Genomic DNA, 14,237 nt, shown 5'->3' on the forward strand with positions numbered 1-14,237 from the left:
AATTCTTTCACAAAGAGACTAAAGTGTAATTCATCCTGCCTGGAACACTTTTTTTCTGAGATGAATTGCACTCACTTGAGTATAAGTAGACATGAAAACATTTTCATGCTCGGGCTTATATAGTGAAACTGTCTGAACTGGCTCATTCCCCCAACTGAGGTAAAACCAGTACACAGTCACAGTTAATGTGTGTGTATTTGCAATAAAGTATACACACGATTGCATACACACACACGCTCATTCACACAGACATTATACCTGACAACGCCACTTTTATGATAGTTACTTTCACACAAAAAATGTCTCCTTACTTCCCAAAATAACCACTTCTTAATAATGGCCATGTCTCTCAAGTTTGACTGTGATCAAGTGAAAGAAGTAATAGGCATAGTAATGTATTTCAATTTGTTTCTCTGTCACTGATATGTATTGCCCTTCATTAACAATCCGTATTGACAACTAAATGTCATCAAGTAACTGTACCATCTTTTGGCTTCACACACCCAGTTTCTCTTAACTCAAAATAACCATTTTTTGATTAGGTGCACTTATGTTATTTGACTATCATATTAGTTGGTCTTCATCCTGTTTGAATTAATAAAAATAAAAACTCGAAACATGGATAACTGTTGTGGGTATATGTGCTGTTAACACTGCCCACAATTCATTCGTTGTCCTGTAATTGTTTTGTTTTTAAATCCATCCTGCAGAATAAAGACCACCCTGAAAATTAGAACATTTTGTCCTTCTGGCAGTATTTCATTAAATGCTGAGAAATTGATTGTACACAATCATTTCATCTCTATTTAAGCCAGAAGTGCCATTGCTTACTTCATACAGTAATGGACAATAGATTAGATAGCCACGGACTGTTAATAGACAGTGAGTGAAATTTTAAAATCAAAACTGAAAATAGATTCTCCTTCAGTTCTAGAATAGCCTTTCCTTGACTATTCTCTGGGGGCTCCTGGGCCCCCATTTTTGTTTCTCCTAGGAAGTATAAGCTGTGGTAATTTACTCATGTAGCTTTGGCTACTGCAGCAATGAACAATGATGAACATAGTACAACTATGTAAGTATACTTACCATAAAAGTAGATGTTTGAATGCTCACTGCTGCAGTAGCCACTCCTTCCCTCCATCCCCCTTATTTTTGTATATAAATAAAGGGAAGTCATATTATCTGAGCACCCAGTGTTCTGCCTATATTATCTTATGATCTGTTTCTGAGTTAAGTCAGCATCTGTTGTAAAACAGTTAAGTGCTTTGGAAACTTTTGTATTAAGAGAAAGCAAAGGTATTGAGTAAAATACCCGACATGGAAGAATGGCAGAGCCATTAAAGAAAGTGCTGGAAATGCATTGTAAGGCTACCCCCTCTTGTAATGTTTAAGGACTTTTTTGGGGGGGGGGGAGCAGGATTCTTTGTTAAGTAATTTAAAAAATAAAAGCAGACAGAATGTTCTGAAAGTTTTCTAATCGATACGAAGGTAAAACTGGTGGGTGCTATAGCTTTCAGAAATGGAACACTATCAACCCACTATGAACTGATAAACTTGTATCAGTTCATGTTATGACAGTGAAGGTACCTCCACTTTATCTGTTACAAATATGGCCAAATTATTTGGGAAGGGGATTGGCTGAGAGGATTCATAATCTGGTGCAACTTCTTTCATTTAATTTCTTGTCTTCAATGTCATGCTTTTCAGATACACTGAAATATTGTCCTAATCCTTCAAAAGGAAAAGTAGGTAAAGGGGGGGGGGGGCTGAAAAATAAGGGGGAAGCTTCTGCAGAATCCCCTTCATTCTTGCTTGCTGAAGAAGAGAATGAAGAGAATGCATTCTTAGGTACTCATAAGGATCGCTGTTTTAAAAGTTTGTAATATCACTCAGAAATACCCAGGGACAAACATAAGTGCCTCATCATGATCTTTTTCAGCAGTGGGAGGTTCCTTGTTGGGTATAGCTTCAACCTCAGGTCAACAGAAGACCCCCTTCAGCTAAACAAGAACTGTAGTAAATACCCTACTCAATTATGTTTTGCTGCCCAAAGTGAACATTTACATTGGCTGTGTTTCACTGTTTCCTTGGTTATTCCTAGTGCTTGATCTTTGGCAGTGCTAAGGACAATCACTCTTTTCTGGTATGTCATATAGATATGTATTTATTTATGGTTTTGTGTTTTTTGCTAAAAAATGTGGGAAGTAAGAGGAGTAGTAGCAGCATAGAGAGATGCACTATGGAGATGCAGTTGAGAAAGCCATGGAAGTGATGTCTGATGGATCTGAGAAGGGTGAGGGACATGACTAAAGCTGAGCCATATCAGGAATCTAGGCATAAAGGAAAGGATAAGAAATAGGGAAGAGTTTAGTCATAACATAAGGACATGCTGGCTGGGGACATACTTTATGATTAATGCTGAAGGAGGTTTATTCAAAGCAAATAAATTAGATAATCTGGATAATGCAAAGGAAAGAGAGAAATTGCACTTTATGTTGTATTTTGGTGACTTAGAAGTCCATTATCAAGTCCATATAGCGGCTTACTTACTCTTTGCCCAGGAATGTGGTGATAGTAAAAGCTGTGCCAAGTTCAGCATTAAGTAGACCTACTCAGTAGTCAAGGGCAGTAGAAGGGGCATAGGTGAATATAGCCAATTATTTACATCTGCATAAATGGTTTGTCAGGGAATGGTATAGCGAATGAGTCAGCTGTATGAATAGATGTGTGGCAGATATGTATTAAATACTTGGTTTTCTATAAAGTTTTCAGAATCGCTCACTTTACCTGTAGCCAACTTAGTATGGGAGGTAGGATTAACACATATAAAGGATGTAATTGTTGTTTGAAGGAATGGACAAGTCAGAAGATGTCTGATTTGGAGGAGTGTAGTGGGTCTGAGTCAGAGAGGAATTATTTGTAAAAGATGGGCTGTGCATTAACTTGGAATACTGAGTTTCTTAGAAGTATTAGGTAGAAAAATGCATTAAATTTTAAATGACTAGTCTTGATAGAGAAAGGGTATTGTTTAATAGCTGGGAGTTGCAGAAGTGATGAGGACAGAGGTATAAATCTGGAGTACTCTGGTTCACTGAAAAGAAAAAAAAAGGGTAGGTTTGGGGGAAGTACTAATGGTAAAGGGAAAATATAAGCTACTCACATGCAGGAACATTGATGTAGCTGTTTTCCTGTAGACAAGGACAAATAATGTGAGGGTTTCAAACATGAATGTACCCGTATATCAACTGTGAAATTGATAGACCAGGCACCTTAGGTAGAAAGGAGTGGCAATTTCTTTGAAACATATGTAAATATTTTTTTTTAGCTAGCTCACCACTGACTTTACGTCCTCCAACTTTTTCAGTAGCTCCTTCTTCCTCTGCTTCATGGAGACACCCAAGCCAGGTAGCTTCCATCCCTCCAAATGAGAAGACCCTGTGGCTGCCTATGGAGTAATCTACTCTATGGTTGGGAGAGGAGCACAGAGGCTGTGGCCATCATATTGTGGCTGAGCTGGGGCTTTTCTTGTTAAGCTGTACCTCCTGTTGACATCCTGGGCTAAATCATCCAGGTGACATTCAGTGGTACTGTATGGGGAATCCCCCACCTGTTTGATGATGCATCTCTCTTTGCTCTCCACCATGCTGAAGCATAGCTCTGTTACTGCTGCCTCTGTATCACCACTAGGGCTTATGAAGCAGTTTTACCCTCAAAGTTCCCTCACTACCTCCTAATGAAAGACACAAGTGGACAAATGCCTCATCATTCATCTTCAATCCCTGCCAGCTCCAGCAAGTGTCCAAGCTGCTAATGAAACTCGTTATTTGGGTTATAGTCAGGGGTCATGGTACTGAATAAAAATTAAAGATGTCAGGATGTGAGACAGGTGTATATCAAATTACGTTTGGTGAACAGTAAGTTCATAGGTTCATAGGATGATACTAGGCTATTTGTCTAGAGACCCTTACACGCCTAGCCAAGAATTTTGCCCATGTTCCCACAAAGTCAGCACCTGTTTCCTCTGTCCAGCAGGGACATACATGGGATCCCAGGTGTGTATTTTCTGTTTCCCATACAGTCGTCCGGGTTCCTGTTAAAGAGGGCCAGAGAGCTACTCTGCTTGACATGGAGAGGCAGTCTATTCAATAGATGGGGGAGTCTTTGGGACACAAATCTATCCTGCCAACAAGTTCTATTAATGTCACAGATCAGGTTGAGGCCTTGCTTGCAGGTTGCATGAGTGGTGTTTGACTTACGGATATGCAGCAACTCCATCAAGTCTGGGTCTGAGATGTCCTTGTATACCAGACACAAGTCACTTCTGAGCAGTCTGTGCGAGACTGAGTAGAAGGACATGGCTTTTAGCCTATCTGTATAGGATAGGTGTTTGAGACCCTGGATTTTCCTGGTAAGGAACCTCTGTGGTCTGTCTAGCTGCTGCACATGCTTGTCAAGGTAGATGCAAAAGGCAGCATTGTACTTGATAATGGGTCTGGTAAGGGAGGAGTACAGGGATGTTATGACCTCCTTGTTTCTGGATGAAATACCCTTACTTATGAGGTGGACCATGTAGAAAGCCTTCCATACAATGGAGGCAACATGGTGGTCAAAAGTGAGGTTGCTGTCAACCTGGGTGCCCAAGTCCATCACGACTGATTGCATGCTTAGTATGTTGTTATTAATGTGATAATTAATGGGGACTCCATTTTCTCCAAGGGGGATAATGATGCATTTTTTGGCATTCATTTTGAGGCCATGCTTCTGGCAACAGTCATAAGTTTGGGTAAGGCCAATTTGGACTCAAATTTAGTCTTAGAGGATTTCACCACTGGTCTTGTTTGCTTGCTCAGACAAAGGAGAGATTACTTCCAACTTGGCACCTGTTTCTTCTTGGTCCTGGACAGCATGTGTTCCTTTTATTATAGAGTTTGTTTATTGCCGCTGTCCACCAGACAGGTTTACTCTTCCTTGAGGAAGATGATTTGATCCTGTCAGGTATTGCTGAGTCCATACAGCTATGTAGGTTCTCATACAGTTTTTTGTTGTAGGCTTAGACATTAGCGCTAGTTCCAACTAAAGGGATAGTGGCTGTTAAGCTGCTTATACCTGCTCTCAGGAGATTGTAGTCAATTTTGGAAAAGTTTTTTTTTTTTCTTTACCCTGACCGGGGGGGGGGGGGGTTCAGGGGAGATGGTGACTTTGAAAGTGATTGCTTTATGGTCAGATCTTACCAAGAAAGATGACACTTTAGGGGTGCTACAGTGGCTACTCATGTTGGTTTGTACCAGGGCCAGGATATTTTCACCTGTCATGGGGATGTCGATCAGCAGATCCAATGCAATGGCATTGACAGTTGGGGAATCTCTGGGCATTCATGTTTGGGCTAGAATACATCTTCCCCTCTATGGTTGGGTAGTTAACGTCACCGAGGATCAGGGTAGAGGGTTGAAACTTGATGGATTCAAGTAAGTCTAGACAGGTGGAGTTGGTGCCCTGAGTCAGGGTTGAGAGTCTGTAGCTAGCTATGATTTGAACAGGTGTTTTTTCAACAGTTAACTGCATGTGGAGTGTCTCCTGTGCATCATACCTTTTGACCAGCCTGGAGGTGTGTATGTGTTTGATAAATATTGAAACTCCACCTCCTTTGGTTTTGTAGCCCTCCATTTGGGCTCTGAAAGTATGGTAAGATGAGTAACTTGGTAAGGCTGGAGTGCAACTTGCAGCTTTGAACCACGTTTCAGTGACCGCACAAATGTCAGCATCCTCCAGGGCAAGGAATGCTTGCAATGAGTGCTGTTTCATGCTAGGACTCCTAGCATTTAGCAGAATGACCTTTAAATTTTGTTTAGAAGAATTTTTCATGTTGGTAATTTTGTGCTCATGACTTTGCCTAAAAAAGGCATTATGGGGGGAGGCAGAAGCCTGAATCCCAGGGGATACAGATGAAAGCCATTTCTGGCAAAGCATCATGGTCTGTCAGTCACGTCTTCCCAGGCTGTCAGGTACTGGATCCCCTTGGAATGACACCAGAAACTAAGCCAATTGTTAAAGTCAGTCCTTTTCTCTTTGTATTGAGGCATCATTCTGGGTGACGGTAGGATGCTGCTTAAGCCTAGGGACATACCTGCTTGGGACAATTATTCAGCAAGCTCAATCATGTCTGTCATCATATAGTCCAGAGAGGTATGTCTCAAGTCATTCACACCAACATGGACTATGACAGAGTCATAACAGTACCTGTTGTTAAGAGACTTGAGTTCATGCATGATATGGTGGATTCTAGTATCTGACAAGGAACTTACCATGTCTTCCTGTCTAGCCTGTTGAGGGGCACATCTGTGTGTGTCACGGTAGTCTCTCCTATGAATAGTATGTTGGGTTTGTGGCTGGATCTTAGAGGCTGTGAGACCCTGGCATGTGTACTATGTGTGATGCCTGATGCTGTGGGTTGTAATTTGCTTGTGTGTGCGTTTGTGTTTGTGTTTGTGTGTGAGTTTGTGTGTGTGTGTGTGTGTGTGTGTGTGTGTGTGTGTGTGTGTGTGTGTGTGTGTGTGTTTGGGTGTGGGTGTGTGTTTGGGTGTGGGTGTGTGTTTGGGTGTGGGTGTGCTTCAGAGATCTCTCTTGTTTAGGTATGTTTTTTGTTGAGAACCTCCACATATGTAGGAGTGTGTTGTACATGTGTGGGTGGTGTTAAAGGTGTGGTATTTTTGCACAGACAGCCTTCTCAGTGGCAGATGTACTGGCTTGTGACTGAGACAGCAAGGATTCTATTTTCTTAATGTAATTGCATCTCTCGCATATTGTGTTTCTAGGTGGTAGTAGTAGAGGGTTGCCCGTGTACATAAGACAGTTGCTACACTGTCTCAGGTTGCCCATATCAACCAGACTAGCAGGAGAAACCATAGGAAATTGTCCATCCATGGTTGTCAGAATCTGTGGAGGGAGGTCAGGGAGAGTAGAGTGGGTATTATGTGAGGAGATTACCTATAGGTGTGAGTAGGGCCGGATAAAATCAATATAGTAAATGCAAGCAAGGGCCTCACTTACACAGGAGTGCTGAAGTGAAAAATGCAGCTGGGATACCTCACAAATGGTTAAAACAGCACAGTGGTGGTGCACGATTTGCAAACAAGCACAAACCCTGCAAATGGGGGGTTTAAATACCACAAAAATGAAAGTAAAATAGAAACACTGGAAGTGACCAATCAACCCGTGTCCCTGAGCTCTTAGCTAAACACCCTATGCAAGACCAGTTCCAACCAGTTCACTTACTCCCACTAAGTGCAGGCAGGCCCGTCCAACACAAGATGGTGTAGCAGGAAAGACAAGAATCTCACAAACGGATCTGGATACAGCAAAACCTGTAACCAGACTATACTAAAGATATTTAAACTCAGTTTAGGTCAATTTAACACAGGAGAACAGATACATGCTTTAAATATAACAGCAGCAAACAAGAGCAAACTGATTTAAACAAATGAACCAGTTATCCAGTAATAAAGCTCAAAACTGAGCCCTGTTCCAGCAACCTTCAATCATATGATTTCTAACTGCACACTCCTGCCACTAGGGTGCAGGGGAACCCTCTCCATCAAAGATGGCCTGGATGAGTGCTCAAGTTATACAAACAGAGCTAGAGTCAGCAGTTTTGAATCTAGTCTATGCGACAGCAAACAAGGTGCACCAATTTCAGAAAGAAACAGTTCAGGTAAGCAGGCACAATAAGCCTTTAACCAATAAGTCCCAGCTCAGAAGGGCAGAATCTTCCCTCTCCTCCCACAAGAGTGTAGACCACAAACCGTCTTAATGTAAAATAACTGGCCTGAAGCCCAGGTGCTTAAACCAAAAGGCTTAGAATAACATTTACAGTTTAATCATGCTAAACATGCATAACCATTTCAGGTGGATAGCCCATGAGAGCGCATCAGTTATTCTGCAGGGGATACACACACACACACACACACACACACACACACACACACACACACACACCAAGTAGCCTGGAGTGAGATTAGAACCCCTTTTTATCTAGTGTTACGTACAATAGATCACAATACTAACTGCATGCAGCACTGCTTAATGATCATTAAGCTGCCTGGTTTAAGGTTAGAATGGGTAAGAACATAAACCTTGCTTGGGTCTGCAGAGTAGTGAACTATAGTATTTTTGTAAGATTGTGAGTAGGGAGTTATGGTTGTTATGGAAAACAGAAGAAATTAATGATTTATAGGTGAGATCAATTAGGCAGTTATGCTACAGGAACTTGGTAATTGTATGAGACAGTTCCAAAAGGCCAGCTTTGTTAGGCAACTTCTTCAGTTCTTACCAGGTGCTTCTTGTCTTTATTTCTGTTGTGCAAAGTTTCAGGCTCATCTTTTTATATAGTTTTCTTCACATAACTTCAAATACAATTGAAAATTATGACTGCAGCAGCCTTTGACACACTTTTTTTCACAACAACCTTCTGTGTTTTTTCACAGGTTAAGCCATTTTATATACTTGTAGTAATGAAAAAAACTAAATCTAAGAAACATGAGAAAAAAGTGAAAGTTAAACTTAGCAAAGGGTAATTGTCAAAGCAGAGTATTAAAGACTGACGTAAAAAGAATGCTGCCAGTACCTTTGATCAAAGGACTAATATTAAATTGATTCTTACATACAGGGGCACTATCTTCTCCTTACTGGCCTTGGTCCTGCCAAAAGGAATGCGTTTGCGGTATCTTCATCAGTACCAACACTGATGCATTCTGAAATCTTGCAAGGTCTAGCAATTTTTAATGGTGGAATAGTGTATCCCCAGTAGTTTTCTGGTTTAGGCCGTCTATCCTTGTCATTAATTCTTGATTCAAAATTGTTTCAGTGCTCTAACAATTATAAAACCATTGCCAACGAATATTTCAAAATATTTCAATATAGTTCTGGAAAGCATTTAAATCTGAAGGGACTAAAGTTGCTACTTATCTTTGACTGAATTCATTCAGTGCAGAGTGTACTAAAACAAAGTCTTCACAGGTATGTGCATAACTTCAAGAGGGGAAACACAAAAGGAAAATATCACCTTCCCCCAGTTCTTGTACAGAGAATGAAGATTCTTTAAATATAATATAGATACAGTCTCCTTCCTTTCAGTATCAGACATCTTATCTCAGTCCTCAGGGGATCTACAAGATGTTTGTTTTCAGATACTTTAAATCAATTGGATAAATTCTTTAATTGGCCACTAGGCAAACCCTACCCACCCGAAAAAATATATAGATATACAGTGGGACTTTCTGATGCAATGCGGACACTGGACTCACCATTACACTTTTTAAACACCTTTATTGAATTATCACTGACATAGGCAAACTTACATTTACATAAAAAAGGCAAACAGTATTAACATATTTCTAGTTACAAACATTATACATCTCATACACTTTTTTGTATAACCATCATCAATCCAACATTACATAAATTGCTCAATTCCTGCCTTCACTTAAATCTCACTCCTCCTCCAAAACATTCTGTATGTACTATGCCCACAATTTCCCTGTTTTTTGCATGTAATTTGCTCTTACTCTTTGCTAATGATCCCATTTCCTAGGATCATGGGAGGATCATAGTAGGTTACTATGTCGCGTGGGTTTCCTCCGGGTACTCCGGTTTCCTCCCACATTCTAAAGACATGCTTCTGGAGCATTTCTCCCCGGGCCTCCGCTGAAAACAGGATTTGTGGAACCTAGTCGGACTTTCCCGGTCAATAAATGTTAAATAAAAAAAAAAAAAATACTAGGCTGTCATACTGCTTTTTTCAGCTTACCCATTCATGCCCCAGTTGTCCCAATTATCATGCACGTGGGTTGGAATGGCTTTGGTATATCCTGTGCCTGAGGGCAGCTACAAACTTTCAGTTCTTTTCTCTCTGTTACAATATTCAGTGCTTGAAATGTTATTGGTTTAGACTTTGATTCCATTTTCTAGTAATTGCTTTTTTGACAGCCACTGGAATTAAACTTAACAAGGCCTTACCATGCCTCGGGAATTCAGATGTTATATCTCAAAAAATAATTTCCTTACTAACATCATTTGCTCACCTAATATTTCTGACAGAGTATTCTGTAGGGAATTTTTGAAGTTTGCAACACATTACTACACCTTTTTTTTTTTTTTAATTTAGTACTCAGATTCCTGAAGTATAGTCAAGTAAACATCAGTATCATTTGGAATACTCTGTTCACTTTTAGAATCTATATAGTAGCAGCAACACTGCAGCATTGACAAGGGTACAGTGAAAAGTAACTAGAGAGATTAAATGAATGGAAAGGAAAGTGTATGATGATGCGATTAGAATATTATGGCTGAGTTGGAAGGAAACTGGAAGAGAAAAGGGGACGTGATCTGGATTTTTAAAAATGTTACAAAGTGATTGTGAAGCATTGAGTTTAAAGAAGGCTAGGAAGGTGCATAGAAGTATTTTTGTCATGGAAATGGTGGCAGTTTTACGGAATTTTATTACTGGAATACTTCGTGAGTAAATAATTTATGGAGGCTTTTAAGATGATGTTTGGCAGGTAGAAGGGAAATTAGAATGACATTGATTGAACTGAGTGCTGTTAGCCGCATTTTGAGCAGAAAAGGCAGGTAATAATGACTACTAATTTGTAATGATGTGTTTGAGCTGGTGACGTTGAGCTTAATAATTATTCAATATAAGCACTGTTTTGTTTTAATGTGATCTTGTGTTTGTCTTTTCTTCATATGTTTGTAGCATTCTGATTTTATTCATCTGTGACCCTTTAGCCTTGTGTTTTGTTTATCATTAATCCTTATTTTAGTTCTACAGTCAGCAATGCCATCCCACACTAAACTAACCATGGTGCATTTTTGACCTGGCATTTTTTTTATTTTCTAATTGTGTTTGTTTTTATTTATTCTTTTTGTCTACTGGGAATGACCTGCTAAATTGGTGTCCTTTTTCAGAGGAGGAGTAGGCTCAAAGAGAAATGTCATAAATTTCACAAAGTAAGCATTAAAACAGAAACAGTAAAATGATTAACAGATTTCAATCAGCTGAAAATAACGCATGCAAACACATAGGTACTGCTGTCCTGTATAGTGATCAAGATAACTAGAAAAATAATAAACACTTGAGTATTCACAAGTTAACAAAAGCAGCCAGTGGATGTATGCAAAAGATAAATGACAGTGAAGGTCAACATTAGAAATGTAGACATAGATTTGAAAATAGCTTGGCGAAAGGTACATTGAAGGAGTGGAGGACTGTATGTGGGATGTGAAACTATTTTTATCTTGGAGTGATAAAAGGCATTTTAATAGGTTTATTCCCACCTCCAAGCACAGTGTGTACATATTTGTGTGACAGAGATCCCGTTAAACAAATGACAATATTCCAGGCTGTGTGAGCCATAATATTTCTGAGAGCTGTGCATTAAAAAATTTTCTTGTTTGACTGTAGTTATTTTACAAGTCTCTTGTTAAATGCAGCAACACTCACAGAAGTTAAATTAACTTCATTAATATACGCTGCTGGGGCATGGGCTACGTTAAAAATTAATTCCTTGTTAGAAATCCAAGCCTGAATGTTTAATTAGCTCTAATGAAAATTTTCAGAACCACCCTGAAGTAGTTTAGTCAGATTGTCCTTAATGTGAAATGTTTCTGTAATGCGCAATCTCCTGTCACTGTTTTAACTTTTGTGGGCTCAGTTTATTATAAACTTTGTTAAGAATATCTAACACTCCTAACATCAAACTTTGCAGTTAATTTAACTTCTGTGAGTGTTGCTGTTTACAGCAGGACATAACCATGTATAATCAGTACACTTAGAACATCTTTTAAGAACATCTTTTAATGCAGAGCTCTCAGAACTGTGCGTACTTTAAATATCTGTTGGGTGGGTGGGGCAATAGTTTGAGCTTGAACACATCTTAGATAATTTTGGTTATACTTCTAATATTTAAAGAAATCAAATTGCTTTGCTGGTGTTAATTTCTCTGAAATCCTAACTGCTGATATTTTACGAGTCACAACATTGCTGGAGGAACTAGTATGAACCTCACACTTTGTCAGGCAGCTGCAAATCAAGCCTTTCAGTAAATACTGGGGGGGGGGTGTTGGGGGGGTTAGTGATGGTGTTGAGCTTAGCTTCTAATAATAGAAACCTACCCTGTTGTGTTTGTACAGTTTACTAAATTGAGAATTGTGTACAAGTAGTTGAGAGTCTTGTGTAACTTGACCTACTCCTTGCTTTGTTGAACTGGACCTTAAGTGCATATATATTCATTTTATTACATTGCTCTTGGCAGTAGGACCTCATGTGTGCTACATTCTAGACATAAATTCTACTGAAATGAAAACTGTACAGTGAATCAGAATTTGGTATGTGCTGGTACTAAGTTTAATACTTATTCATTCTGAACTGGTAATGGATAATCCTTCGGTATAGTTATCCAGCTAGCTAGGTATGTTAGAACAGGTAACTGACAGTCTAATCCATACTGTTTTAAGCTAAAATATGAGTATGAAATAATTAAGATTACTTGTTCTGCATTGCATTGTCTGTCAGTCTTTTTGTTTGCAGATTATTAGGGAATAACTTTTGGATAAAAGCCTGCTGTATGGACAAGTAAAGTATAGAATTCGTATGCTGTTTAAAAGCCTGTTTGCAACTGTTTGAAGCTGCTTTATGAATATGAAGTAATAAAAGCAGAATTTAGCACATCTGTATAGGCAGACACTGAGCATACCATTTACTTTAGCTTAACTGAGATTTTTTCTTAAATCCTCTATGACTGGTTAGCACTTAAAGTGGATAGTTACTATTGGTCAGAAATGCACTACTCTGATTTTTTATGATGCCACTTGCGTGTGTAATTTTACTTTGGTGTATGCCTTCTGTCACACTGCTTACTTATTAATAATGTGAGGTAATGAAGTGAACTAATACTGTACCAATTTTGTTTGCATTTGGTAGATTAAATTCTGTTGCTGTCAATCTGAGTCATTTTTTTGCAGAACTCGGATTACTATGTAATCATATAATCTAAAATGTGTTTTCAATAAACTTATTTCACCACCTGTCTTTCTATAACACTATCTCTTCATGAGATTTGTTCTTTACTACTGTGACTGAGTAAACTTAGATAGACTGAAGTTCATTTTATAGTTAGAATCAGTATAATGACATTCACTCTGGGTCATACCTCTCAACCATACTGAATTACTTGGTATTTACTGTTTTTTATAGGGCAAAATACTGTGGTGCCACGACTTCCTGAGTGGTCCCCTTAATTTCTGAGTTTCCCAGTCTTTTTTTTTTTTTTGTCTTACCACTTTAAATTTATGGCTGATGTCACCACCCATCAGCAGCCTGCAGGGGCATGCGTGATGACATCAGCTACTGCCTGTTGGATTCTGATTGAAATAGGGAATATAACAGCAATGGCGGCAGATATGTTTAAATTTTGCATAGTCCGTCCACATGCCCCAGCCTCCAGGTAAAGAAACTAGAAGCTTTTTCTTTATTTTATCTGCTGGGCTGGCCAAGTGTGCAGTTAATTTATTTTATCATAAGTCCACTGTTGTCTATTTGGTTTAGAATTATTTTATCATGCAGCTCAACCGTTTGCCTGCTCAAGCTCAACCATTGTTGTATTTTGTCTGCTGGATGTGTGTATTTAGATTATCTGCAAGCATTTATCCTGACACTCAACTGTAACCACTGTGTGTTTTTATTTTATCAGCTAGCTGCATATCATGCCACTCACTCAACTAGCCGGCTGTGTGTATTTTGGTTATCATACTGCTCACTCAACTGTTATATTAATTTATTTTATCATAAGTCCTATGTATGTAATTTATCTGCTAGCTGCATAACTGCATATCATGCTGCTCACTCAACCGTTTGGTTGTGTATATTTAGATTATCATGCAGCTCACTGAACCGTTCTTATATTATTTTATCATAAGTCCATTCCATTGTTGAGGATTTCTGTTTATTAAGGTCGTTCCTTTGTGCTATTCCTTTTATTTGATGGCTGCAACTGTTTGTATGTATATTATGTCAGTATGTGTAAAACTTCAATGTGAACTGACTTCATGCTCCACATGCCTTTTAAGTTGTCTCAAAATAGCCAATCAATAAACTACAGATCAGGTACGTAAACTGCTCTGACACTGGTCAAAGTTCCTCTTCAAGCAAGCTGGCAGCAGTTCAGTATTTCTAGTTACTCATG

At 39.0% G+C, this 14,237-nt stretch overlaps 1 protein-coding gene across 2 annotated transcripts in view; it reads left to right on the forward strand.

Moving 5' to 3' along the window:
- Positions 1–14,237, forward strand: part of SEL1L3 (SEL1L family member 3) — a 1,757,172-nt gene that overhangs the window by 196,026 nt on the left and 1,546,909 nt on the right. The window contains exon 1 of one of the 2 annotated variants that reach the window (XM_044062159.1): positions 13,422–13,499. The exons of the other annotated variant lie outside the window; for it this stretch is intronic. The gene's annotated coding sequence lies outside the window, so the exon portion shown is untranslated. Of the gene's footprint in view, positions 1–13,421; positions 13,500–14,237 lie in introns of those variants that run through there. 2 annotated transcript variants of the gene reach the window in all.

This window comes from Protopterus annectens, chromosome 2.part1 (genome assembly GCF_019279795.1).
Source record: "Protopterus annectens isolate FY-2018-M chromosome 2.part1, PAN1.0, whole genome shotgun sequence".
NCBI classification, from domain to species: Eukaryota; Metazoa; Chordata; order Ceratodontiformes; family Protopteridae; genus Protopterus; species Protopterus annectens.